We start from the raw sequence: 27,220 nt of genomic DNA on the forward strand, positions 1-27,220 counted from the left end.
CGCCAAGGCTTGAAAAGTTGCAAAAGTGCTAAATAGAAAAACTCTTTTCTTTCAGGAGATTCGCCACTCAATTTTCGATGGTTTACCAAGTGGCATTTTCTTTGCTTGACCAGACATCCCTCACTTCCAATTACAGCATACGCTCCTTTATCAATATCTTCTTTGATGTTCCTCTTGAAAATGTAATTTTGTAGAACCTCATACAGACAAACATTCTCGAGGTGACTGCTTCTATTTGGATAATATGTATCCAACATGTTGGTCTTCAAAATATCGGTACTGTTTGGCTCCTTTTCCGCCAAACAATCAATTTCCCGCACAGGTTTCAGAACTCGATTACGCGTTGCAGCAAGACCAAGACTCGCCCAAATGATACTCCTAGATTTGGCATAGAGACTTGCTGAAGACAACCGGTCAGAACATTCGTAAGCTCCGATTTCTCGATGCGACAACATCTTCAGACTGAAACTGTACAACTTCTTGCTGAGGCTCTTTTCATGGGAAATGTCCTCCTACATATCCTTCAATTCTGTCTTTTCTTTTTTGGTGATGTAAGATGTCACATACCAAGCCACAGCCATACAGTTATCAGCCACAAACTGTATATCCATGTTAGCATTCCACATGGACAAAATCACTGGGTTGTAGTCGTTGATGTACTTGGACTCTTCGTTCCTTTTCAAATTGTATGTATTTTTGGGTGATTTCCTCGTCACATTATGTCACAGCGAAGACTTCAAACTGTTCACTCTTCCTTTAGAAATCACCGGTCGTGGAAAGGCGAAACGACATTTTGGGTAGAACTTGTCCTTGTTTCTGAATTTACGACGACAGTACTTTCCACAACGATGGCTTTGGAAGCATAAAACTTGTTCTCTGAGGCTTTTGTCTTCCTTTGTGTTTGGAACAGCACATGTAGAATACTGTTCTATGAAACTCATCACTAAGTCATCCGGATCTGTTCCAAATTCGGGTGCATCTTTGATCCATAGCAGCATATGTATATGAGGAGCACCTCTTGCTTGGTACTCCTTTCTCCAGAAGAAATCCAACACCTCTCCAAGAGGTGGATTCTTCTTGTTCATGATGAAAGACATCATAGCTTCAAATCTATGATTGAAGTACCTGCATACATTCACTGGATCCAAAGAGCACAGTTCTCCGGGTGTCTTGAATTCGATATTTTCAATGTTTCCATTTGCCTCTCGTAGAAATACAAGTAAGTCTTCCCAGCCATACTCGGCACAGCTGAGAGTGAGGAACCATGTGGGAGTTCCTAAGTTCCTCAGCATACATTTTAAATCACCATGACGACGGTACCAGTACTCATTAGTACCACGCTGACACGCCATGAGATTAATCAGGTGAGAATCCAAAATACTGTCTTGCACATTGACTTTATCCATAAAGTCCCTTGCCGAGATATTTTGCATCTGTACACCACTTTTCAAAATGTGGTTCAATGCATATGACAGTCCAGACAGATCACTTTCAAACAGTAGATGAAACAAATAGGGAATGCATTGACGAAACCTAGGATCTTCTGCATACAATCGTAAAGTCCGGTATTCAGAAGCAGGAATTTGATGAGGTCGCTCATCATATCTTCCTCCTTGACCTGTTGGAAATAGCTGTGGGAAACACCGAGCTTCCAAACTTTCCTCCCAAACACTAATGGGACTCCCTTTGGCTTGTTTCATTTGAAACAACTCAATAGCATTCCCCATGACTTCCTTGGAATGCAAAGGATGAACACTATAATGTTCATATATTTCTTCATTTTTAGAGGCTTCTACTTTCTCAATTTGTCCAGCACACAAATCGCTGTCCTCTTCTTCACTTACTTCCTCTTCTGCAACACATACATTCTTGTAGTGCTGATTGTTTTTCATCAAATACAATGTTGCCTTTTTGACTTTCCTAACATCCACTAAATCTTGCCAAATTTTCTTACTCTTTGTCGGAACCCCGTTAACTAAGATAACCAGAGGTTCCTCTTCCACTTTCTCTACTCCAATTGTATTAATGTTTTTCTTCAAATCTAGAGGCAAATAAACAACTCTTCCCTTTAATCCTCTCTGTAAATCTGATGGAGGCAATTTCCCAGTCTTTGGCTCCATTCGTACAATAGCCTGAAAGGGATGAACAGTATTTAAATCCTTCAATTCAGAAGGAATGTCAACCAATTCCAGATTATTATGAACCGCTCTAGCAGGCATCCGGTTTTGATTTAATTTGCAACAACAATAAGTACACACACGTAGATCCGATCCCAAATCAAAACAATTTTCTACCATCAAGTATGTTGCGAAATCCTTCCATTCACTATTATTTTCCCTTTCACTTTTTGCATATAAATCCACTAACTTAGTCTGATTCTTATAATAAGTGCGTCGACAACACACACAAGTGAAATTAGGCCTCTCACTTGATTTCACCTGAAACGTGGCAATTTCCTTCTGAAAATTATCTGTACTGGAAATCTGTACACTCTCTTCCACATTACCTTCTTCTTCTGGGTTAATTTCAACATTCTCCTCTTTACTTGCAAAGTAACAAAACTCAATTTCTGCACAAATATTCTTCACATCTACTTCTGAACCATGCAAAAGAGCAGTGCATAATTGTTTAAGCATAATTGCTGGACTCTTAGCATAATACAACATTCTAACAAATTTCCTCACTTTATTATGATGCACTGCTAGCATCCTGAAATGATGAAAAACACTCTGGCATACTCTCCTGGAAAGACAAGCCAATGAATGACCATGCAAACCTGTCACTTCTCTCACTCTGCAAGGATCTAATTCTTGCAACAACTTCATTTTCTGTTTCAAACTGTTCTTATTAAATGTCCGTAGAAAATCACAAAGCAAATTGATGGAATCCTGTCGCACACTGCAAATACTACTACACTTCCAGGTATACACTGGTCCCTTAGGACGTTTTTCTAAAACCTCATTACCTAACACCTCTTCTGCCTCTGTTGTCACAAGTTTTTCTTTTTCAACCGGACAACCATCTTTCACCTCATAAGCTCGACCACTGGTGTCAACTGCATGCACCAAATCATTATCCTGGAAATAACTCTCCTCATTAAAAAATGCCTCACAACTTGAACTATGCATCCATTCTCCTGAAAAAACTTCACAAAAATTACTACGATTAACTGTTCTCTTCCATCTACTATTTGATTTGAAATCATAAATTGCCTTGTTTAGTTTCCTAATTCTATTGATTATGAAAATAAATAACTTTCGCTTAATTTCGAATGCCTGATCAATAATTTTCTCAATACTTTTCTTTCTTTTATAAAAAGCCACTTTCTGTTGACCTTTCTTAATATTTTTTAACAAATTGCCAATTATCCTGTTGCGGAACATTCGTCTACGAATGTCCCTAAACTGATTTTTCCTTCTACTACCATGCACAGAGTTATCTCCTGCTCTAGCAGTAACATTTTTGATTGGCCTTTCCTTTCCGTTTAAATTGGCTCTCTTTTTCTGGACTAAAACATGTTCTGTAGTGATACTTTTTTTCCTGCAAATGTTTCTTAGGAATGATTTCGTTGTCTTACCCGGAGCTTTCTTGGTGACTTGACGAGTTTTTATTGTAGAGGACTGCTGCAAGCATGTAGTAAGCTGCTGTCTTTGACGTTTTGTAGCCTTTCTCCTTCTTTCCTTCGATGGCATTGTGTAATTTTGAAATGATCTGCAGTTGAATCTGTGGTAAAATATAATAAAAATGTTATTAACCACTATTACCAAACAGTAAATCAATAACAGTCGTCAAAAAATTAACATACTAGTTGTCAATTCTACATATAATAATTTTTAGTGCATTGGCAAATTTAAAACTCACAAATAGTAGCAAAGAAATGGAATGCTTCTACATTTGACCTGTGCTCTTTTATATGTGAATCTGAACTAATTTTATTAGCATATTTCACTATTTTATTAAAGACACTTCACACAAGCTGTTTTTGAAGTTGTATTTAATTTTAAATAAAACGGTTAACATGGTTACTTTTCATTTCCAGTAACTTTTAAAAATAAGTCTTTATAGTTCCATAGGCTCGAGCAGGTCAGCTTCCCACCCTATGTCATACAATTCTGACAAATCGGCATCCTCATCATATTCGTCTTCATCCACAGGATTTAAATCATCCAAGGGATCTACTTCCACTGACGTTTCAATGACAAGTTCAATGATAAGATCGAGATCAACAGATTGCTCATTATCACTCATGCTTGATGTTGTCGTTATCTTTAAAGAAAGAGAACAACAATGAGATGTTGCAGAGTAAGAGACAAATCTCAGAGACTATAATAGTAAAATTGTTTAACAAGAGTAACATTTTGCAGATATTATTTAACCATGTCCAGCGATGCTGAGGAGGTGAGGCCTATGTCCAAGTTTTCAGTGAACAGGACTCATCTCTTCTTAACCTTGGATAAGCCTCACCGACTCTGTGTCCCCTGCTCATACTTAAATGTAAAGGGGCAGATTTATGTTAACTGCCGCATCCCCAGGGATGCACCAGTTAACGTGCGCCGCTGCTCTGCCACCGATGATGTGCCGCATTTACAAAGCGATGCACCATTGAGCAAAAACAGCACAGATGCGTCACGCATCTGTGCCACAAAAGCGGCGCATTGCAGGAATCACGTCGTAAGTGCGACATGTCTACTGCAATGCACAGGGGCAAGCCACACATTGCATGGTGCGTCACTCCTTATGCCTGTTTCAAACAGGCGTAAGGATTTGATTCAGCAATGCCATAAAGCTGACTCAGTGAAATCTTGTAAATTTCACTGTGTTACTTTTACAGGGCTTTCATGCAAGTGAATGCCCACCCTGCAACAAAACGCCCACATGAAACCTGACGCAGGTTTCATGTGGCACAGGACTTTACAGCGTGACACATCTGCCTAGATGCATCAAGTTGTAAATATGTCGCAACATAGCGCATCTTTTGTGCCGCTGTGCATCACAAAAGTGACGCACAGCGGCGCAAAAGAGGCGCACACCCATCATAAATCTGCCCCTAACATTTTAAATGATTGATTCAGGATGCCGATTAGGTGTGGTCTATCCAGATGTTTGTTTGAGGTGAGGCCTACTCAGGGTTACAGATGAAATTTAGGGTTGTTGAAGAGTACAGAGTAGATAGTACATGTGCAGGCCTACCAATTAAGTGAGTCATGTGCACTGCACTCATGAACAAAGGCCAGACCTCCTCTGTGTCCCTGGACAGGCGTAAACCTCATCTGCACAATGTGATTCGTAATATTAGGAAACACAGGTGATGTACTTGAAAAACGTGCAATTTTTTTTGCTCATTTCACAATCACATCACCTGTGTTTCCTTTGCTTAGGTATCTCATTGTGCAGATGTAGTCTAGCATATGAAAGAGTACGTAGAAGGTGAGCACTGTATGCAACAACTTTGACACTTACAGAAACCTCAGCTTCTCCATGCCCCCTACACTGTCCTAAATGTATACAGTTTAAACTGACGGTATCTTGTTGCAGATGAAGTGAGGCCTATCTTGCAACATGGTGCATCTTTTCCACCACTGCTGCGTCACAAAAGTGACGCAACAGCGGCGCAAAAGAGGCACACGGCCATCATAAATCTGCCCCCAACATTTTAAATGAATGATTCAGGATGCTGATAAGGTGTGGCCTATCCAGAGGTTTGTTTGAGGTGAGTCCTACTCAGGGTTGCAGATGAAATTTAGAAATAAATAAATATATTTATTCAACCACATTCATGGGGAAGTGACTTAAAATGCCCTAACACACATGAAAGCGTATTTTTAAGGCCCTTGCACCATTTTTGCGTCACTTTTAACATGGCTATGTAACTCAAAGAAACAAAATCTAAATTTGCCAAGCACACATGGGGGCGTATTTACAAGGACCTTGCACCACGGGGAAATGACTTAAATTAAAATGGGGAAAATCCTTATGCCTGTTTCAAACAGGCGTACGGATTTGATTCAGCAATGCCATAAAGCTGACTCAGTGAAATCTTGTAAATTTCACTGTGTTACTTTTACAGGGCTTTCATGCAACTGAATGCCCACCCTGCAACAAAACGCCCACATGAAACCTGACGCAGGTTTCATGTGGCACAGGACTTTACAGCGTGACACATCTGCCTAGATGCATCAAGTTGTAAATATGTCGCAACATAGCGCATCTTTTGCGCCGCTGTGCGTCACAAAAGTGACGCACAGCGGCGCAAAAGAGGCGCACACCCATCATAAATCTGCCCCTAACATTTTAAATGATTGATTCAGGATGCCGATAAGGTGTGGCCTATCCACAGGTTTGTTTGAGGCGAGGCCTACTCAGGGTTACAGATGAAATTTAGGCTTGTTGAAGAGTACAGAGGAGATAGTACATGTGCAGGCCTACCAATTAAGTGAGTCATGTGCACTGCACTCTTGAACAAAGGCCAGACCTCCTCTGTGTCCCTGGACAGGCCTAAACCTCATCTGCACAATGTGATTCGTAATATTAGGAAACACAGGTGATGTAATTGAAAAACATGCAATTTCTTTTGCACATTTCACAATCACATCACCTGTGTTTCCTTTGCTTAGGTATCTCATTGTGCAGATGTAGTCTAGCATATGAAAGAGTACGTAGAAGGTGATCACTATATGCAACAACTTTGACACTTACAGAAACCTCAGCTTCTCCATGCCCCCTACACTGTCCTAAATGTATACAGTTTAAACTGACGGTATCTTGTTGCAGATGAAGTGAGGCCTATCTTGCAACATGGTGCATCTTTTCCACCTCTGCTGCGTCACAAAAGTGACGCAACAGTGGCGCAAAAGAGGCACACGGCCATCATAAATCTGCCCCCAACATTTTAAATGAATGATTCAGGATGCCGATAAGGTGTGGCCTATCCAGAGGTGTGTTTGAGGTGAGTCCTACTCAGGGTTGCAGATGAAATTTAGAAATAAATAAATATATTTATTCAACCACATTCATGGGGAAGTGACGTAAAATGCCCTAACACACATGAAAGCGTATTTTTAAGGCCCTAGCACCATTTTTGCGTCACTTTTAACATGGCTATGTAACTCAAAGAAACGTAGTCTAAATTTGCCAAGCACACATGGGGGCGTATTTACAAGGACTTTGCACCACAGGGAAATGTCTTAAATTAAAATGGGGAAAATAACATCAAAGTGACTCAAAGGCCTTGTAAATATGCCTCATGCAGCCTATGAAACTCTAGCAGTACATATCAAGAAACCTAATTGATTTCAAAAAACGTTTTTAAACACATCAAGTGAATCACTTATTTACCCACATTCATGGGGAAGTGACTTAAAATGCCCTAACACACATGAAAGCGTATTTTTAAGGCCCTTGCACCATTTTTGCGTCACTTTTAACATGGCTATGTAACTCAAACAAACAAAGTCTAAATTTGCCAAGCACACATGGGGGCGTATTTACAAGGACTTTGCACCACGGGGAAATGTCTTATATTAAAATGGGGAAAATAACATCAAAGTGACTCAAAGGCCTTGTAAATATGCCCCAGGCAGCCTATGAAACTCTAGCAGTACATATCAAGAAACCTAATTGACTTCAAAAAACGTTTTTAAACACATCAAATACACCAATTATTTTCCCACATTCATGAGGAAGTGACGTAAAATGCCCTAACACACATGAAAGCGTATTTTTAAGGCCCTTGCACCATTTTTGCATCACTTTTAACATGGCTATGTAACTCAAAGAAACAAAATCTAAATTTGCCAAGCACACATGGGGACGTATTTACAAGGACCTTGCACCACGGGAAAATGACTTAAATTAAAATGGGGAAAATAACATCAAAGTGACTCAAAGGCCTTGTAAATATGCCTCAAGCAGCCTATGAAACTCTAGCAGTACATATCAAGAAACCTAATTGATTTCAAAAAACGTTTTTAAACACATCAAGTAAATCACTTATTTACCCACATTCATGGGGAAGTGACTTAAAATGCCCTAACACACATGAAAGCGTATTTTTAAGGCCCTTGCACCATTTTTGCATCACTTTTAACATGGCTATGTAACTCAAAGAAACAAAATCTAAATTTGCCAAGCACACATGGGGACGCATTTACAAGGACCTTGCACCACGGGAAAATGACTTAAATTAAAATGGGGAAAATAACATCACAGTGACTCAAAGGCCTTGTAAATATGCCTCAAGCAGCCTATGAAACTCTGGCAGTACATATCAAGAAACCTAATTGATTTCAAAAAACGTTTTTAAACACATCAAGTAAATCACTTATTTACCCACATTCATGGGGAAGTGACTTAAAATGCCCTAACACACATGAAAGCGTATTTTTAAGGCCCTTCCACCACTTTTGTGTCACTTTTAACATGGCTATGTAACTCAAAGAAACCAAATCTATTTGTAAAACACTTGACACAAAGCAACATTTTAAATACACAACTTTCTTCATAATTTTCTCCTTAAAGCGTACTATTCTCTATTTAAATTAAATGAATCTTTTCTCACCTTAGCAAATACTTTTTGAGTTTTAAAACAGTCTCAGACACACACCAATTTGTCTTTAGCAGAGCAAAGGGTATGCACTCCAGAGGCTGCAACCAACAAAGGCACAGAAATGCTGTAATTCATCACACATATCTCTCATGTCACCCAATCAAAACTCTTCCCTCACTTTTTTCAAATCAACACCCTTCCCCCTTCTGCCCTTTCTGCCTTTTTTCCATAGCAACCACCTCCTGAAAGACCTCTGATGTTTGCAAGTTCACACAACAATGTTTCAATTGAACTCTGAACTCTCAGTACACCTGCGTATCCAGTGCAATCTTTCATAAAATGATTTTTTCTTGACCATTCAAATTACATCTTTCAAAGAACTCATCCATGCACCCTAACTTTCTGTTTTCAGCAATCAAAATCCACCAATCACTGCTACTGATTCATTAGCACAGAAACTCCACAGTTTTTTTCATTACATACTCCTACTGTTTCAACTGCCATTTCATTACCACACTTCATCTGACTGCAGCAGAACCTTCTCTCACCATGTTTTCTGTCTGGATTGTTGGACATAGTTACATCTACTGGGCTCAAAGGTATGCTGATAACAGAAATTTACACAACCTCAATTTTCAAAATGTGGAAATCAACTGGATTGGCCACAGAGGATTAAGATGTCACCAATTGATACCATTGGTGAAAACCTTTTTGCATTTGCCAAAACCTGACCTGTTAATTGTGCACTGTGGAGGAAATGGCTAGGGCACTTTGACTGGGGTAGGTCTGGAAATGCTTTTAAAGGAAACCTTTGAGCAATTGATGGCACTTTTTCCTCAAACTGCCTTGGTATATTCAAATATATGCCAAAGACAGAAATGGAGGTGGTCAAACGAATTTTGTCCACAAATTGAGAAATCGAGGAAGCATGTAAATAAGTCTGTTTCAGCTTACATGAGAGACCATGGAATGGGCTCCATCTACAACAATAACTTGCGTTACTACATGCAAGATATCTACAGAGAAGATGGAGTTCACTTCTCAGATGAGGGGAACAGAGTTTTCATCCTGAATTTAAGACTATGTATTGGTACCTACTTATAAGTACCTAAATCTACCACAGACCCAAAAGCTCTTCTCAGAGCTACCCTAACTATGATCACTATAAACAAATTTTAAATGTAACTTTTTTTTAACTAATTTTCACGATTTACGCTTTCCGGAGCGCTACCCGGTACGCGCACCGGACGCTAAAGGCGCGAAAATTTGAAAAAAAATGTGGTTTTTTTTCTCGCACATATGGGCCTCCTCAACCACCCTCAGAAAACCTAGGGGGTCAGGATACGTGTACCATGCCCCCTTCTACCCATTCTGAACATTATTTGCCCTCCATCTTGGATCTCAATTCTACCGAAACACAAAATTAAGGACTCCCGTAACGCTGCCGGTTCGCGTACCGGGGCGCGCATCGGGAAGCGCTCGCTTAAAAAAGGTGGGAAAGTAATTTACAGAAAAACCACTGGAGAAACTTTCACCAAATATACATTAGCTCATACTACATACCAATCCCTAACATTTTCACAAATTTGGTTGGAATTCCATTTAACCATTTAGCCTGTAGACCTCTCTAAATACCCTGAGGTAACTTACTTCACAAAACACATCTGAAGTGTTGGAATTGACAACCAATTAAAATGTTACTTTCATTTTCTACTTTTTTTACCTGACATTTGATTGGTTATGTACCTGAATATATATTAAAAAAAGAGAAACACAGCCATTTTGACTACTACTTCCTGAAGTACATTGCAAGTGCATTTTCACTCACAACTTAAACTTGTTTTTAAAAGGTAAGATGTTATTTTATAAATTTGAAAGGAGAACTATGTTATGCACTTTAAATTAATTTGGGAAAACATTTTCAGATAGTTATATACTGTCAGTCTGTAAGAGTTAGACATTGAGAAAGGCTTGTTTATTATAATTATGGATTGATTTAGGTTTCTGTGCTATAATTATGAATTTACTTAGACTTCTTCACAGGCACTTTTTAATAGTACTACTTCACGCCTGAAACCATACAGTGCCCATGGATAACTTCTCTGTTATAAACTCACAAGTACCTGTCTGAACTTAAACCCAACAGTGCCCTATCTCTACTGATATATTTATTTTTTATGCAAATTACAGCAAGAAAATGGAAGGAGAGCAGATTATTTCCTTCAAAATTGTTCTGGAGAACAACACAGAAAAAGTTATTGAGGACAATGATGACTCAGATTTCATGGATGAATCACGGGACCATGAATTAGTTCAATGTGTAGATGCAGTAGATTCGCTGATTGAAAATGAGGACATTTCCGACAATTTGTTATTAAATGTTCTGTTAAATTTGGAAAAAGAATCACAAAAATAAATGTATATTTAATAATCAAAAATTGTTCGAGACTTTAATCATTTTTATATGTAATTCATAAACTAGTACCTAATTGATTATAATGTAAAGTCAGACTTATAGTATACTGTGCAACTTTTTTATGTTACATAGTAAATTTGCTCATAGTTACTTCCTTTCTCCAACTATATTATCTCCAATGTGTATTTGACATCTCTTTTTCATCTCCTGCCTCCATGTTCTTTCTGCTTTCCTGACAGACTATGATAAGGATTCCATATTCCACAATAACTTCTGAAACAACATGCAAGATATCTACAAAGGGGACGGTGCATATTAATTTTTTGACTCTGCATTGGTACCTACATATTGCTACTTAAATAAAATAAAACTAAAAAAAAACAACAAAACGAACAATCAATAAACATACAATATTTGAAAAGTCTATCATTCTTTTTTCCTCATAGTACGCTCCCCGGACCGCTTCTCGGTGCGCGTACCGGGCGCTCCCCACGCAAAAAAACGATTTTTTATTTTTTTTGCCCCGCGGGGCCCTTTTAAAGCCTCCACATCAAACCTAGGGGGTCAGGGAGGATCTACTATGCCAACCTAAAATTAACAGAGAGTCAAGAAACAAGCAGACAATGTACCCAAATAAAGTTACACAGGAAATAGTTATTAAACTATGCGAGTTCCCATCAGTCCACCATCGAGACCGCCCTTCATCATCTGGGATCTCTGGTGCATAATTTCTGTCACATTAGCGGGTAAAAAACCTGTGCTGGCAGATAACTATACCAGGCACAGGAAAAACCACAATGATATTTACAGATGTGAAACAGAAAGGCGTATCTAAATGGGAACTAAGTAGCAGTGCGTGAAAAAGATGTGTGTTTGTGAAAAGAAAGAGAAAAAAGCTCTAAAATTAGGTAGTGGTCGGGAAAAACAATTTAATAAACACCCTCAGAAAATTATAATATAAGGGTACAAAGTCATGTATACATATAAATTTTAACGTGCACGTTTAGTGCCATCATTATTATATGCTAGACATAAGCTAATATTGCCCAGCATTTAGACTCGGTGCACCGAGTCGGTTCCTCCCTACGATAGAGCTTAGAGGGACGACCGGTGCACCGACGGAGAGGTAAGACGACTGGCATGCGTGCGTGCGAGTGAGAGGGGTTGTGCTCCTTTTGGACATCCAAAATCGCTCGTTTGGTACTCCGTCATTGTAGTTAAGTGCATACGCATGCGTACATTTGTTGGAAACAGTGGTGACTGTTTGTAGCGCTGTTACCAACTCGTAACTACCCTTTTATAAATTATAGCTAATCGACCAGGTGCTGTTCCACGGCGCTGGCAGGAATGTGATGCTTGTTGTGGAGCATGCTAAGACCGGTCAGTTTAGGAATACATTTAGATGTGGATACATCTTTTGATTTGTTGTTTGTTTTTAGTGCGGTGCATCCATTTACCTGAGCTCGTGCCAGGTGAGGTGGAGTGGTTCCTTCTCATCAAGTGGGTGAGTGAACCCTAATCTACAAATTTGCTGAACTGGTGATTTGTGACTGAGTCTGTTAGTCTAAATGCTGGGCAATATTAGCTTATGTCTAGCATATAAGAATGATGGCACTAAACGTGCACGTTAAAATTTATATGTATACATGACTTTGTACCCTTATATTATAATTTTCTCCCCTATCTTTAGGATGAGAAGATGTTTATACATACACTTTCAGGTGATATGGTTCTTGTTATTTATTATTTTTTCTAGCAGTAGCACTAATGGTCCCGAGGAAGCAGCAGGAGATCACTAGACTCCGTGCGTCTGCAGAAACATGTCGACCTTTCATCTTTAGTGGCTATTTGTTAAACCACTATTGCACTGTTTTTATTGATTTAGGAGTGTGAGGGTGTTTATTAAATTGTTTTTCCCGACCACTACCTAATTTTAGAGCTTTTTTCTCTTTCTTTTCACAAACACACATCTTTTTCACGCACTGCTACTTAGTTCCCATTTAGATACACCTTTCTGTTTCACATCTGTAAATATCATTGTGGTTTTTCCTGTGCCTGGTATAGTTATCTGCCAGCACAGGTTTTTTACCCGCTAATGTGACAGAAATTATGCACCAGAGATCCCAGATGATGAAGGGCGGTCTCGATGGTGGACTGATGGGAACTCGCATAGTTTAATAACTATTTCCTGTGTAACTTTATTTGGGTACATTGTCTGCTTGTTTCTTGACTCTCTGTTAATTTTAGGTTGGTGTCACTTATATACAGGGGGCTTAACAGTAGGGTCTATAAACTTACCCCTGGGACCTTCTTTGTGTGTAATGGATCTACTATGCCCCCTTATGGTCATTTCCCCCTTTGTTTTGGCCTCCTCTTGTCTCTCGATCCTACCGAGAGACAAGATGGCGGCCGCTCCGGACTGTTTAGAATGTTGACAGAGACACGGGAGAGCCAATCAGCTTCGCTTCGCGAAGTTCCGTTACGCGTCCGGTACGCGAACCGGGGAGCTAACCGGAGCGCTGTTACAGATATATATTTTTTTTTTAACGTTAATTTATCAAAATCCACTGGAGCACATATATTGAGACCTAGCAAAGGCACATCGGGCAAACAATATCTACAATTTTGCCAATTTTCGTGGAAATCCATTCAGCCGTTCGAGCTAAAAGTGAGTCCAACCGCCCTATAGAAAATTGCATGGGAAAAACGCGTTTTGGGACCCCCCTTTTTTCTCGGCCCCCCCTTGACGAAACCCCCCCAAATTTTCAGGGGCTGCTCAGAAACAAAATGTTCAATTTTCCTGAAAATGTCAGCCAATTCCGTCCTCAAACGCCAAAGTTATTCGACATAGAATTTTCAAAAATCCCATAGGAAAAAAATCCTAACTATATATACCTACTGGCGACCGCCAGTAGGTTATATATATATATATATATATGACGCTCAAAATCCTCCCAAACTCGGCAGAAGAATGAAACAGCACTGGAAGGGTGGAATATTAACAACACGCTAGATTTTATTTAGCGGAGGGGGACACACAGACGCGTTTCGGCGTTCTGCCTTCGTCAGTGTGTGTTTACACTGCATTTTACTCGACATTGTTTTTAAACATATTTCAGTCACTCCCACATCCTTAGAACATGAACAGTGAAAGGGGACTCACACCATACAGAATAGAGGCGGCCATCTTGTAATGTATATAGCAGTTACAAAACAAATCAACATCATACATGTAAAAGATGTAAATTATGGCAAAATTGTAAGAAACATTATGGCCCACTGATGGGCATGTACCGTATTCTGACTATGGTGTATAAAAAATATACATAATCCAAATTAGGAGAAAGTATATATATATATATACATATATATGTGTGTGTTCAAAAATATCACCAAAAAGATATAGGAGTTTCAAAATGAACATAGTAATGTCAGATTTAGGAATAACAAGGTATTAATGATATCAGTTATCTTTCCAGTTCATATAACGTAAGTAAAGCCATTACATTCTTCATCACAAGAGAAAGAATAATGAAGACACAAGTTAATTACAACAAACATAGAAATATATACATATATTTGTAATTTGATCAATACTTATTGTTTATCTGTTTATTTTTCAGGAATTACAATTCTATATCAAACTACAGAGATGTGGTTAGACCCAGATAGCGATGGGGTGTATGCATTTACCACATAAGTTATGGATAGTATATAGTTCTCTACATAATTAAACCCTTTACTGGCAGATGCATCAAGCAAAATACCTCCCGGTAAAATACCGAATCGGTAAAATAGGCCGTTACCGAACGCTAAACCTGAAAATGCCATGCATCAACCAAAAATCGGTAAAAAACAAAGAATCGCTAACAACATCCCCTTGGTAAATTACCGAATCGCTAATCAGACAATCGGAAATAACGCACACCAAAGCTGACCACGGTAATACCGAATCGCTATTAAAGAATCGCAATGGAATGCATGAACAATTGCTAATACCGAAAAACGCTAAAATCGCTATTTAGCATGAGCAAAATAAGGGGAATCTGAATCAGGAGGTAAATTATCTTGAAGGACAGGAAAAAAATATATACTCTCTCAGCAGGTGCTGACAATCAGTAACCCTTCACATATGCCCTGGGAAACCCCACAAGTCATCCAAAAGGGCTGCCCTCTACGTGCTTGCTAGGAGGAGGAGGATCAACGCACAGGCTCAGGGCAGGAGGATGATCCAGGACAGGGTCTTCAGGGTGCGCATCACTTTGCTGGGGCAGACTGAGGAACTGGTGTACGATAAGTACAGACTCAACCGTGCCATGATCATGCGCCTAATAGCAGACCTGGAACCATTACTGCAGCATGAGACCCGTAGGACCAACGCCATACCAGCCCATGTGCAGGTCCTATGCTGCCTGCACCTGCTGGCGTCTGGAAGCTTCCAGGGGGTAATAGCTGAGACTGGAGGCGTGTCGCAAAGCGCTTTATCACACTTCTTCCACCGGTTCCTGGAGGCCATGCTGACATTCATTAATCGCCACATCACCTTCCCCACAACCCCCCAGCAGCTGACCCGCACCAAACGGGAATCCTACCAGGTGGCACAATTCCCCCATGTGATAGGGTGTGTTGACTGCACGCATGTCCCCATCTGTCCTCCATCAGCCACCGAATACATATACCGCAACCGGAAGTCATATCATTCTATCAATGTGCAGGTTGTGTGCAATGCTAAGTACATAATTACGGAACTTGTAGCCCAATTCCCCGGGAGCACACACGACGCTTACATATTCCGTCACTGTGGCCTCCACAGGCGCCTGATCAACGGTGAATTCGGAGAGGGACACCTACTAGGTACATATTGATGCATCATCATCCACTCCATCCCTACATGTATCATTGCTTCATGCTGATGACCTTTCTCTCCCCATCCTGCAGGTGACAGCGCTTACGCATTGTGTGAATATCTACTGACTCCCTACCTCAACCCAGCTACACCGCAAGAGCAGCGCTACAACCGAGCACACATCAGCACACGCAATGTGGTCGAGCGTACTTTCGGCATCCTCAAAAGTCGCTTCCGAATACTGCACAAGACTGGAGGTGCCTTGCAGTACGACCCAGTGACCTGCTGCCAGATCATAGCAGTCTGTGCCATCCTGCACAACATCGCTACCTGCAGGGGGATACCCATAGAGGTTGAGGGAGAGGATGAACTACGTGCACAGCAACCCCCCCCCCAACACCAACAGGCGCATGTGCCCAATACAGCAGAAGGGCAACGGAGGCGGACATACATCACACAGCATAATTTCTGAGACAGGTAAGAGAGTGCCTTGACAACAGTAATTGATTTGGAAGGGTTTAATGGAAATGAACACCTGACAGGTGCAGAAATATGTAACTCAAACATGATGCAGCTGCAGTAGAAGTCAAACTTAAATTGTCCCTTCTCAAGACGGGTGATGCATGTGGCACTATAATTGGGCCATGGTTACGTCACCATGGATAGTCTGACTTTGCCACATGTCTACTTGCGTTTGCCGCGTACCCCCAGTCTCTTGTCCTGTGACTCCTCTGCTTCTCCATGATGGGTGTCAGTGGCAGTTGCGCTGCGCACACTGCTCCTCCTCCCGCTAGTCTCCGGCAGGGAGACGCTGCTCACACTGGAGGCTGCCTCACTCCCCTCTTCCACTCCCAGACTGCTGACACTGGCTGACCCAGGCTGCAGTTGCTCCGCTGCAGTGGTCACCCTCTCAAGGGCCTTAGCCACATCCCCACAATAATGCCCTAGGTCCACTTGCAGGGAAACGGACCTACGGGACAGCACAGCTGTGCTGTTGCACAGCTTATTGATGGCCTTGTTGGTGGAATTCAAAGCGAGCATGACCTGCTTGTGAAGCCGGCGCTCACTTTGTTGGCCTGTGACTATGGCACGTGTCATTTCCTGCAGGGAAAGCTTGATCTCATTGTTGCCCGCTGCAACGGCAGTGGTGTGCTCACGCACAGCGTCAGTCATGTTTCCTATTTTGTTGCACAGTTTTGTCATGGAGAGTTTCATTGCACCCATGTGTCTCCCCTGCAGGCGCTGGACACGCAGCATCCCGGCCTCCACGTCTCCGTACCCTTTGGACGGATCCACTTGTCTTGCTGCTGCCCTGACCAGGGACACAGCCCTCTGTCTGACCCGCTGACGTGCTGCAGTGTGGGTGGTTGGTGTGACGACAGCCTGGCGTGGGACATTTTGGGGTGCTGAACTCTGCTCCGACTCCATCTCAACCAGGGAGGGAACATCTGCCCTGCGGCTCTGCGGAGTTGACCGCACTGGTGGTGGTGGTGTCTTTGGCCGTGACGATGGCGGTGGTGGCGGTGGTGGTGGTGGTGTCTTTTTCCATGAGGATGGCGGTGGTGGTGGTGGCAGTGTCTTTTTCCGCATGGATGGTGGAGGTGTTGTCCGCGGTGGTGGTGAAGGGGAGGACATGGGTTCATGTCCCTGTGAGCACTCCGCATTGGTCAGCACTGGTGACTCCGAGATGATGAGGCGGTCACTGCTGTCAGAATCCATGGGGGATGCATCTGTGTGTGAAACAGTGCATAGTTAATATAAATGTATTGTATGTGGATATAGCATTGTTGTCTCTAAATAAAGCTGTTTTTTTTGTCAGACATATGGCCCTTTGCTGCTGTATTCATTTCATTCACCTCTGGGGTCAGACATGCACTCATTCATGTATTGACTACAAGTCCCATGGTGCAACACTGTGGTGAGGCTATGTGTTTGAGGCACGGCTACATGTGCACTGGGTCTGGCATGGGGGAGTGGGCAGGGATTGGCTACACGCTGCATTGCTACGCTACCATGCATCTTACCTTGTCCTCCTTCCGCACCACCAGAGGTGTCCAGATGGGTGACCCCCACAACAGCTTCCGGCTCTATGGTAGACTCCACTAGGTCCTCCAGGGCTGTGTTAGGTGTCACATTGGATGTGCCCCCACCTGTGCCTGCAGCATCCTTGACCCTCTGCGCAATCCTCTCCTTGTCCCTTTTACGCAGGTCATACCAGCGTTTCTTTAAATCGTCGATGCTGCGGTGGGTGACTCCGCAGGCATTGACCTTGTCCTTGATGCGCAGCCACATCTTTCGTTTTTCAGCCTCAGGCACCTTCAGCGACAACTTCCCAAACAGTTTTTCATTGTTGCTGGTCACACCCTCTATCAGGATTTCGAGTTCCTTGTCTGAGAACTTGCGCTTCAGAACTTGCGCTTCCTCTTTCTGTGTGTGTCCTTTCCCTGCTGGGGGCCTCCTTCTCCATCTTGACCTGCTTGCCTAGTCCTGGTTGCTGCTGGTTCAGTCTGGCTCCTCAGCTCATGTGCTCTGCCTCCTCCTCTGAGCTCCTCGGGCACTGAATGGAGCATGGGCTGTCCTACTTCCTGGTTGTGATGTCATCAGCCTGCTTCCGATGCGTCGTATATTTTTGCCGTTTTCGCTATTACCGATTTCGCTAATACCGGAATCACTAATCCCGATTCGGTATTTGCTAATTCAGTATTTGCTAGTCTCGCTGACGTAGTTTTGCAATTTAATACTGATTTTTACCGATTCGGTAATTGATACCGAATTCATTGATGCATCGCGGTTTGCATGTCCTTAATAGCGATTCCTTATTTTTCGCTATTAAGGACATGTAATACCGATTATTGATGCATATGCCCCTTAGATATTTCTTTGCCCTGTGGGAATTTATGTTAAACAGACCTAATTTACCAGCTGAATGACGAGGCAAAAGTAGTGGTGTCCTTTGTCCCTGTTTTCTCTCTTCTCCCATTTCTCTTTCCCCACTTCTACCACTGGTGCTTAAATTTACATGTATGTGGTCATTAGTGGCAGTATTAAAGGATATAAATGTGAGTTTCTCACTTTGAGTCCTGTGCATAATCTTAGCAGAAACCTGATAAATTGTCCTGGTCTAATCTGATTTCCCAGTTTCTAGATACCTAGCACATTTTCCCGTGTAGTGTGACCTGAGTTCCCAGCTCCCATTGTCCTTTCAGCAAACAATGTGATCTTTGTTCTACCTCCATTTTACTTCAGTTATTCTTCATACACACAGGCCAGTATTGATTTATTGTTTCTGTGCATTTGATGCAGGATCTGCTGGTACATACCGCAGATGGAAAATGAGATGCTAAAGCTCCACATCGAGGACAACAGGGGACCGAAACATAACGAGTATTGGAGTTAGACAGGAACCCTCAAGAACCCCATATATCAAAGGCAAGCCAGTGAGAAAAAAAGGGGATGAGCAGGGCACCTCTTGGACTTAATCAGTCAAGGACTAAAGTTATTTTGGTTTCGATTTTTCCCTTCCAAATCCCTAACTTCATAGATGTGCAAGCATGGCTGGGTAGTTTGTGGTGATGAAGGTTTTTTGTTGGACAAGTGGGGAGTGAGCAGGATCGATGACAGTACTGTGGGGGAGGGAGTATGAAGGGTTTGAGTACTTGAATGCTTTTGCTTGGGCACTTGCTTCCATCAAATTTCTGTGGTCTTTTGTCTTTGTGCATGGGATCCCCTGTTCTTTGCTTCACGCCTGCATTGTTTTAGGGCTCCATGTTTCAATTTTAATCACAGTAGCAAAACTACTGTAATATATTTTTTGTACTTATGAGTTATGGGGTTTAAGCCCCACCCTCGCAGTAATTATTCTCATTTTATCTACAACAGCTAATGGACAGTTCCCTCATGAGATAGTTACTCCCATCTTTGTGCTATATTCTTTGTTGTTCTCCAGCACCCCTCTAAGCAGGAGGACCAAGAAGTCTTTTAATGAACTTTTTTTATACAATCAAAGATGTGCAAATTCCTGATTTCACATTTCTCTAGAACTTTGCAAATTCTGCAGCTTTAAGTTTGCTTTTGACCTTGCAAGTTTTTCTGTGCTTTGCAAGATAATTTTCATCACATTACAAGATCATTTGCACACCAGCTGCATGTTGTAAAATGTGTTTAAAGTTTTTCATTGCAGAATTGACCCTTTACTAACACTGGACCTGATTTAGTTCTTGGCGGATGGGTTAGTCAGTCACAACGGTGACGGATATTCTGTTCGCCGAAATATAAATCCAATGATATCCTCAGGGATTTATATTTTGGCGGATTGTTACGGTTGAGACGGAGTAGCCTGAACGCCAAAACTTAAATCAGGCCCATTGTTTCTCAAGCCATGATTTTCATCAATTGCTTTAAAGCGAAAGAAAATGTGGTTTCTGACAATTTTGCAGCATACCTGAGGACCATTAACTGTAGATAAGCTTTATTCGATAAAAGATTTATCATAAAAGCATTACATTTATAAAGTCACAGAATAAAATGGCCACATTTAGAAAAAACACAGATGCCATCGTAACCATATGGATAAAAACCATTAAAAAAAAAAAACACTATATATAATTTAAAAGTGATGATTCATAAATCCATTATCACAAATGCATAAAAGGAAGGGAATAGGAGTCGAATATTTTCCCAAAATTAAGATATTACAACAGATCAATCACCCCATATCTTTCAAATTTAAGGGGCCCACTACGTTCTTGCCTAAAGCTTTTATTCGTATTAGCCAAGCACACCCCAGATATTTGGCTACTCCACAAACCATTGTCAGAAGGAGGTGTCAGTTTTCAGTATGCGTAAGGCATTGACATGGCTCCTGAAGCCCAGTGCTCTACATACTGGCTTAATCCACTTTTCTCTAGCATTTTTATAGGCCGGGTATGCTAGAAAAAAGTGAGCAATAGACTCGTCAGGATGTGCACAGCTTGGGCAAGGTGCAGGAACTGAGTTTGACCCTTTCCATGATGATGTTACAGTGTTAACTTGCAGGGTTCCAAATTTCATCTTCATATATAGGGTCCTGTCCCTATGGACCTGGATGAAGTCGGGATAGGGTTCCAGTCTACAGATGTTTTTGTGTTCGAAGAACCCCTCGGTGAGTTTCCCTGTCTGTTGGGTAGATAGATCACGTTTTGACACCCAGTCCCAATAGGCACGCTTTAAGTCCTGCTTAGAAGGTGGAATCTGACTAGCCCAAGCCTCACTTAATCCAATAAGGCCAGTAAGATGCCTAAGGTCAGCCAACCATTTTATCCTGCGCCCTGTGTCAACTGACAGCAACTCATCAAAAGCCGCAGCATAATTGGACAGCTCAGTAGACCTCTTAAGGCGGGCCCAGAAGAGCAAGGGGCGAAGCCTAGCAATATCCTGAATATGCCTACTTCCTGTATCATAGAACAATGGCTTCAGGGGGGTGGAGGTAGGGAGCGCGGTAAGGTCTCTTAAAAATTTATTTTCAGACCTGGATAATTCTCCAATATTCTCCATACCCCAAAGTTCTGCCCCATAGAGGGCCTAAGGTAATGCTTTCCCATCGTAGATAGCAAGCGCCGGAGCGACTGGCCTGCTCACAGAAAGATGCTGCTCTCTAACAATTGACCCGGACACCCGTTTATGGTTTAGAAGCATCTTGTCTAGATGGGAGGTCCACTTCATGCTTTTCGAGATTCTAATCCCCAGATAATCAAAGGACTCAACCACGTCCAGTGGGGCGTCGTTTAGGGTGATGTTATTCCCAAAGCGTTTGGAGGGGTTGATGGTCATCAACTTGGTTTTACTGGTGTTAATAGTTAACCCCTGTTCCTTACAAAATGAGTTAAATCTATTCAACAGTTTCTGTAGACCACCCGGTGACTTGGAAATTAAGAGAGTATCGTCGGCAAACAGGAGGGTAGGTGTCTTCTCCCCTGCCAACACTGGAGCGTCTGATGGTTCCTCATTGAGGTAGCCCACCACCCCATTAATAAATAGTAAAAATAGGGTGGGGGCCAGCACGCATCCTTGGCGGACCCCTCTGTTCACCGCGATCCTTTCTGTCACCTCCCCTTGGGTTCCCCATCTAATTCTTGCATAATTACCAGTATGCAATCTTTTTAGAAAGTCAAGAATGTAGGATGGCATACCCAAGTGCTGAATCACCTTCCAGAGCTTGTCCCGAGGGACCAGGTCGAGAGCGGTCTTCAGATCTATGAAAGCCAGGTACAAACTCCCTTTCCCCAAAAGGACTGACTTCCAATAGATCAAGAAGAATCTAAGGACCTGGTCCATTGTTCCCACCTTTTGCCTGAAACCTGCTTGGAAATGTGACAGGATGTTTCCATCCTCTATCCAGGTTCTAATTCTCAGTAGAAGAACCCTGCCAACCACCTTCTGTATCACGTCAATTAGACTGATTGGCCGGTAGTTGGCAGGGTCGGCTCTATTCCCCTTTTTAAATATTCGGACCACCTCGGCTCCTCGCCAGGAGTCTGGGACAGCAAATCCTCTTGCTATCAAATTCATAACAAGGAGGACGAGTTGGGCCCATGGCATGGGATCATACAGGAGCAGGTCCCCGGGAAGTCCATCCCGGCCTGCTGCCTTTCCTGGGGCAATGCTATGTATTGCTTGCTCAACCTCGTGGAGATCAAACCTGTCCATTATTTCATAGTCTTCTCGAGTGACTGGAGCGGTTTCAATGAATAGGGACTCTGAACAATCTTCCCCTGAGTAAAGATTCGAGAAGTGCTCCTGCCATTGTAGGCAAGTAATGTAGTTAGGCATTGAGTCCACTATTTTCCTGTCCCTACGGTTAATTATATTCCAGAATAGGGTGGGATCCCTCTGCATCGACGCCTCCTTCAATTCCTGCCAGTGAGCCTCCTTTCAATTTTGTTTGGCCTCCACCAAGGCCCTTGCATACTCTTTCCTGGCTATTTTGACAGCAGTTGTGTCCTTCAACCTAATAATGAGTGCTATAGCTGCCCTTTTATCCCTACAATTATTGGAGTACCAAGGATTGCTAGTCTTTGGTTGGTCAAATTTTCTAGCAGATTTCCATTCTAAAATAAAAAATGAACTCAGCTTATCTATCGCATCTTGATAGAAACTATTAAAGTTAAAATTAAGTTAATTCCCTGTGTCACTATAGAGTGTCGCCAATTCACTATTCTTGGCAACAACCTCCTCCCTAATACTTAATAATTTCCCTTCATCTTGGGAAACTTTGTGCCATTTCAGGCGATGTTTACAATTAAAAGGGGTGACCTCTCTACTTGCCAATGTGGGGCGATTACGTGCCTTAAACCCAGACAGCTGCCAAATATGATTTAGTTGTAGGCAGAGTGGGTTGTGATCACTATCTAAAGAGGGGACAACTATCATATCAACCAAATCCCGCCATAATCGGACATCCATAAAGATGTAATCTATCCTAGAAGGGGAGCATAATCGATTGAAAGTGTTTGCTCCATTTTGGTCGGAGCGCGTTCTCCCATTAACAGCACTTAAGTCATATTCCAAACTAAGGGCATTAATTTGGATGGCACGCTGGGGCCATTTTTTAATCGGATCTAGACTAAGAGGCGGGATGTCCCATTTAGCATCCTCTTCAGCAGTACCTACTAGATCACCCGCACTCAGAGGTTCAAAAGTTACATTGAAATCCCCGGCTACAATTGTATTAGAATGGGGCGGTGTGATTGCTAACATACTCACTAGGACAGATATGACAGGGGATGTCTGGGCACCAGGAGAGCCTCTAGCATAGATATTAAATAGCTCAAGTGCTGGGCCATTGGATGAACCTTTAACGGTCAGGTGTAGAATATCGCTAGAGTGACCAATATGGGGAGTGACCGACCAATTGAGGGCAGTCCTTATCCAGATTTGTAACCCCCCCGATGGCCGCCCCTTGCCAGAGCTAATAGCGGGAATACAATAAGTTGTATAGCCTGATTTATGGAGTGGGGATAAACTCCATATTTCTTGGAAGAGGCATACTTCATATTTTCCCACAAATCTATGTCATTCCGGGAGTTTGAGTTTCTTCTCTGGCCCTGCTACATTCCATAAGAGAATATTCAGGCTTACTCTATTAGATCTATTGTTCATTAATTCCACTACAGGAGAAGGGTTAGAGGCATCAGGTCCAGGCTGGATGCTTTCTACATCGAGACAGCTTCCCGATATAGTACCTGGGTTTACAATTTGTGGTGGCATGTCTGAGTCCCTTGGGTTTATTGGTGTTGCTATGGTGGTACTAATCTCGGTGCCCCTCGGGGATAGTCAGTCGACCTTATTCAGCCCCGACCCACCTCCCCTGTTCCCAGAAACCACTCTATCTACAGTGCTAGCTTCTATCCAAAATGGCATATGTCTAATTTGGATTGTTGAGTGATTGGGAGCGGAGGTGCGAAACTCCAACGCCAGGAGATTGTCAGCAAGGACATGATCTTTAAGCCTTAGCTCAATACAGTCTAAAACAGAATTTCGCGAAGTAATTCTCCTTACACCCTGTATGTCTTAGCGAATTATGGACCTACAACCTCTTACGTGGCGAAGCCTGTGTATTGCTTTATTGCAAAGGGAGTCGCTAGATTCATGGCTCTGGCTGTCATGGATTTTTGGCACTTTCACCATGTAAACTATTGCCCTTGGGTCCCTGGTTGTATCCCTTGGGGGGTCCCGAATTGGTTGGCTAAGGGGCCTCTGGGTATAAGGAATATGTCGCCCCCCTGGTACTGTAGATATTTTGGATGGGTCAGCATGGACTTTTCCCTCCCTAAGATCAGGGGCCACTGATGGGGTTGTTTTCCTTATATCTCACAACCTCTGTGAGAGGGTATCACCACTCCCTTGCGGTTGTTTGCTTGGTGGTTTGCTAACTAAAGCACCCTTATAAGAGAAGGTTACTAAGGGGGAAGAGTGGGATGGTGTGCTAGGGTGGGCTACCGGGGATATAGCCCTGGAATTTAGGATTGCCACCATTTTCTTTAATTGTTCCACCTCATTTTGTAGAGTTTCTACTTTCCGCAATAACCCCAAGTTTGATTCCTTACAACCACATCTACTTGCCAAGGGATCAGCCCCCGAAATGTTACAACCCTGCACCTCCGGGATGATAGATCCCTCAGACATCTGCTCAAGTACCGTGAATCTATTGGCACAAAGGATAGGGGAGACATTATCAGTGCCTTGATTACCACTCGGAGCCCCAGGAGAACCAGGATTGAATAATGGCAGCGGTGGAGGGACCTGTTGAGTGTTTACAGTATCATCTGCAGGGTCGGTATGCACAATTAGATTTGTGGTCGATTGTGTCTGCTTACTAAACATTGAAGGGATTCTTCGTTGGTACGTATTAGCTACTTCATTTTTTTTCTGTTCTACGCCAACTTCTACACCTACGATATTGGCCCCTAGAATCTCCTCACATTCTGAAACTAACACCTCTATTCTATCAATTACACAGTTACTCGCCCCGTGGATACTTTTTAACCTTTTTACCTTTCTTATTTGCCACCTGCCCTCCCCCTTCCATTGCTTTCCTTTTGCCCATTGAGTCCTGTATAGTCAATGGCCCCTGAGTCCACAGGAATTGGAAACGGCCAATTCAAAATTCCCAGGTTATGTTCAATAGTTCAGTGGTAAGTCCCACACCTAATTGCAGTACCTTGTAAGGAGCACGAAATGACAGGGGGGTGGGCCAGCCCAGCCTTGTCCAGCCCCGGACGGCCACAGACGGCCCGCCCTTTGCCCAGAATTAGCCCAGCGTTGCCCGCGCGCGTCCCGTGACGCGGGAGGAGCCTCTCCCTTTTGAGCGCTTCCGGATGCGAAAGTCCGTGTAGGTGGGCGTGTCACCACCGGGGTTCCTGGGAGCTGTAGTCTCCCCCTACAGCGGCCGCGAGATGGTGTGGGCGGCGGCAGGGGAGGCTGACAGCGAGAGCACCAGCGAGTATGGGTAGGTGATAATCCGGGCACAGTTCCCCCACAAAGGCTTGTAGAGTCCCCTTCTTCCTATTATGAAAAATTTTGTTAGTGCCCCGCAGGCTCTATTTGACTATGAGGCATATTTACGAGACCCTGCCAGAGCACATAGCTGTGCCAAATTTGGCAGCCTAGTGCTTGACATTTTCAAAATGCAGGAATGCACAACATTCACAAGAATACGGTGGACCCTGTGTCGTCCCTCGTGCTGGTGCTAAATTTAGCTGCCTAGATCAAGTATAGGCACCCTTGCTGGATAGTGCAAGGGTGCCTGTGTTGCAGAGAATGATTGCACGCAAACCACTTGATGAGGACACTCAGAAATATCAAAACCTTTCCTTCCACTTAATGAGTTCAAAAAGGTGGTTGAAGCGCTTGTCTTGCCGAGGCTAGATTAGGGCAGCGCTAACCACTGTGGCCTTCCCAAATGCACCCTGGCTCCACTAAGGGCATTATTGAATGTTGCGGCTAGACTGGTTACAGGCATCAAATGTAATGAGCACATATCCCCAGTCCTAAAATCTCTTAATTGGCTCCCCTACGAAGCACAAATTCAATTAAAGATTGCCGTTCACTTCAATACTCCCAGGTACCTTGCGTAAAAACTCGAACTATCCTGTGGTGTAAGAGCCTCAAGAAGCACCACTACTTTCCTCTTGAAACAACTCATCCTTAGAAAAAAGAGAGCTTATCACAGAGCCTTCTCTGGCACTGCCCCAAAGATATGGAACTCTCTACCACCGGAAGTATGCAGAATCTCCTCAATGACAGTGTTCAAACTGGAAGTCAAAAGATTCCTTATGAGTAAATTCTTACCATAATTGGGATTGGCTCTCCTGCTCGTTGACATTGTCCCAACTACCATGGTGCCATCATTTGATACTGCTCTTCTTTACCACATACTGTGACCCCATTTGTTGCCTGTTTATACCTGCTTATTATTACCCTCTGCGTTGCAATTGTCTTTTAATCTGCAATCATTCCTGTTTTTACTCCTACTTGATGGAGATATTGCACTATTTTCCCTCCTTCCATTCCAATATAAAGCACTCTGATATCCTTTGGGATCTTGTTTGCGCTATATAAAACTTTAAAAATAAATAAAATAAATAAATAAATGTGCAGGAAGGTGTTCTTTTGTTACCTCCTTGTGTGGTGCAGAATGCAGCACACTTAGAATTAACAAATTGTCATCATTTAATTATTGTTTATGTGTAGGCAGGGACACCTTCCTGAAAGTAATCAATCATTAATTCACAGTTTGCTCTTTCTATGTGTGCTGCAAAATGCAGTACACATAGAAAAAGCAAATGAGAGGAGAAACAAAAGTATTTCTCCTCGTTTTGCTTTTCTAACACCTGCTCTTGCATGGTGTTTTTGCTACTGCCGCAGATTTACACCT

Source organism: Lissotriton helveticus, chromosome 1_1 (assembly GCF_964261635.1).
Source record: "Lissotriton helveticus chromosome 1_1, aLisHel1.1, whole genome shotgun sequence".
NCBI lineage: Eukaryota > Metazoa > Chordata > Amphibia > Caudata > Salamandridae > Lissotriton > Lissotriton helveticus.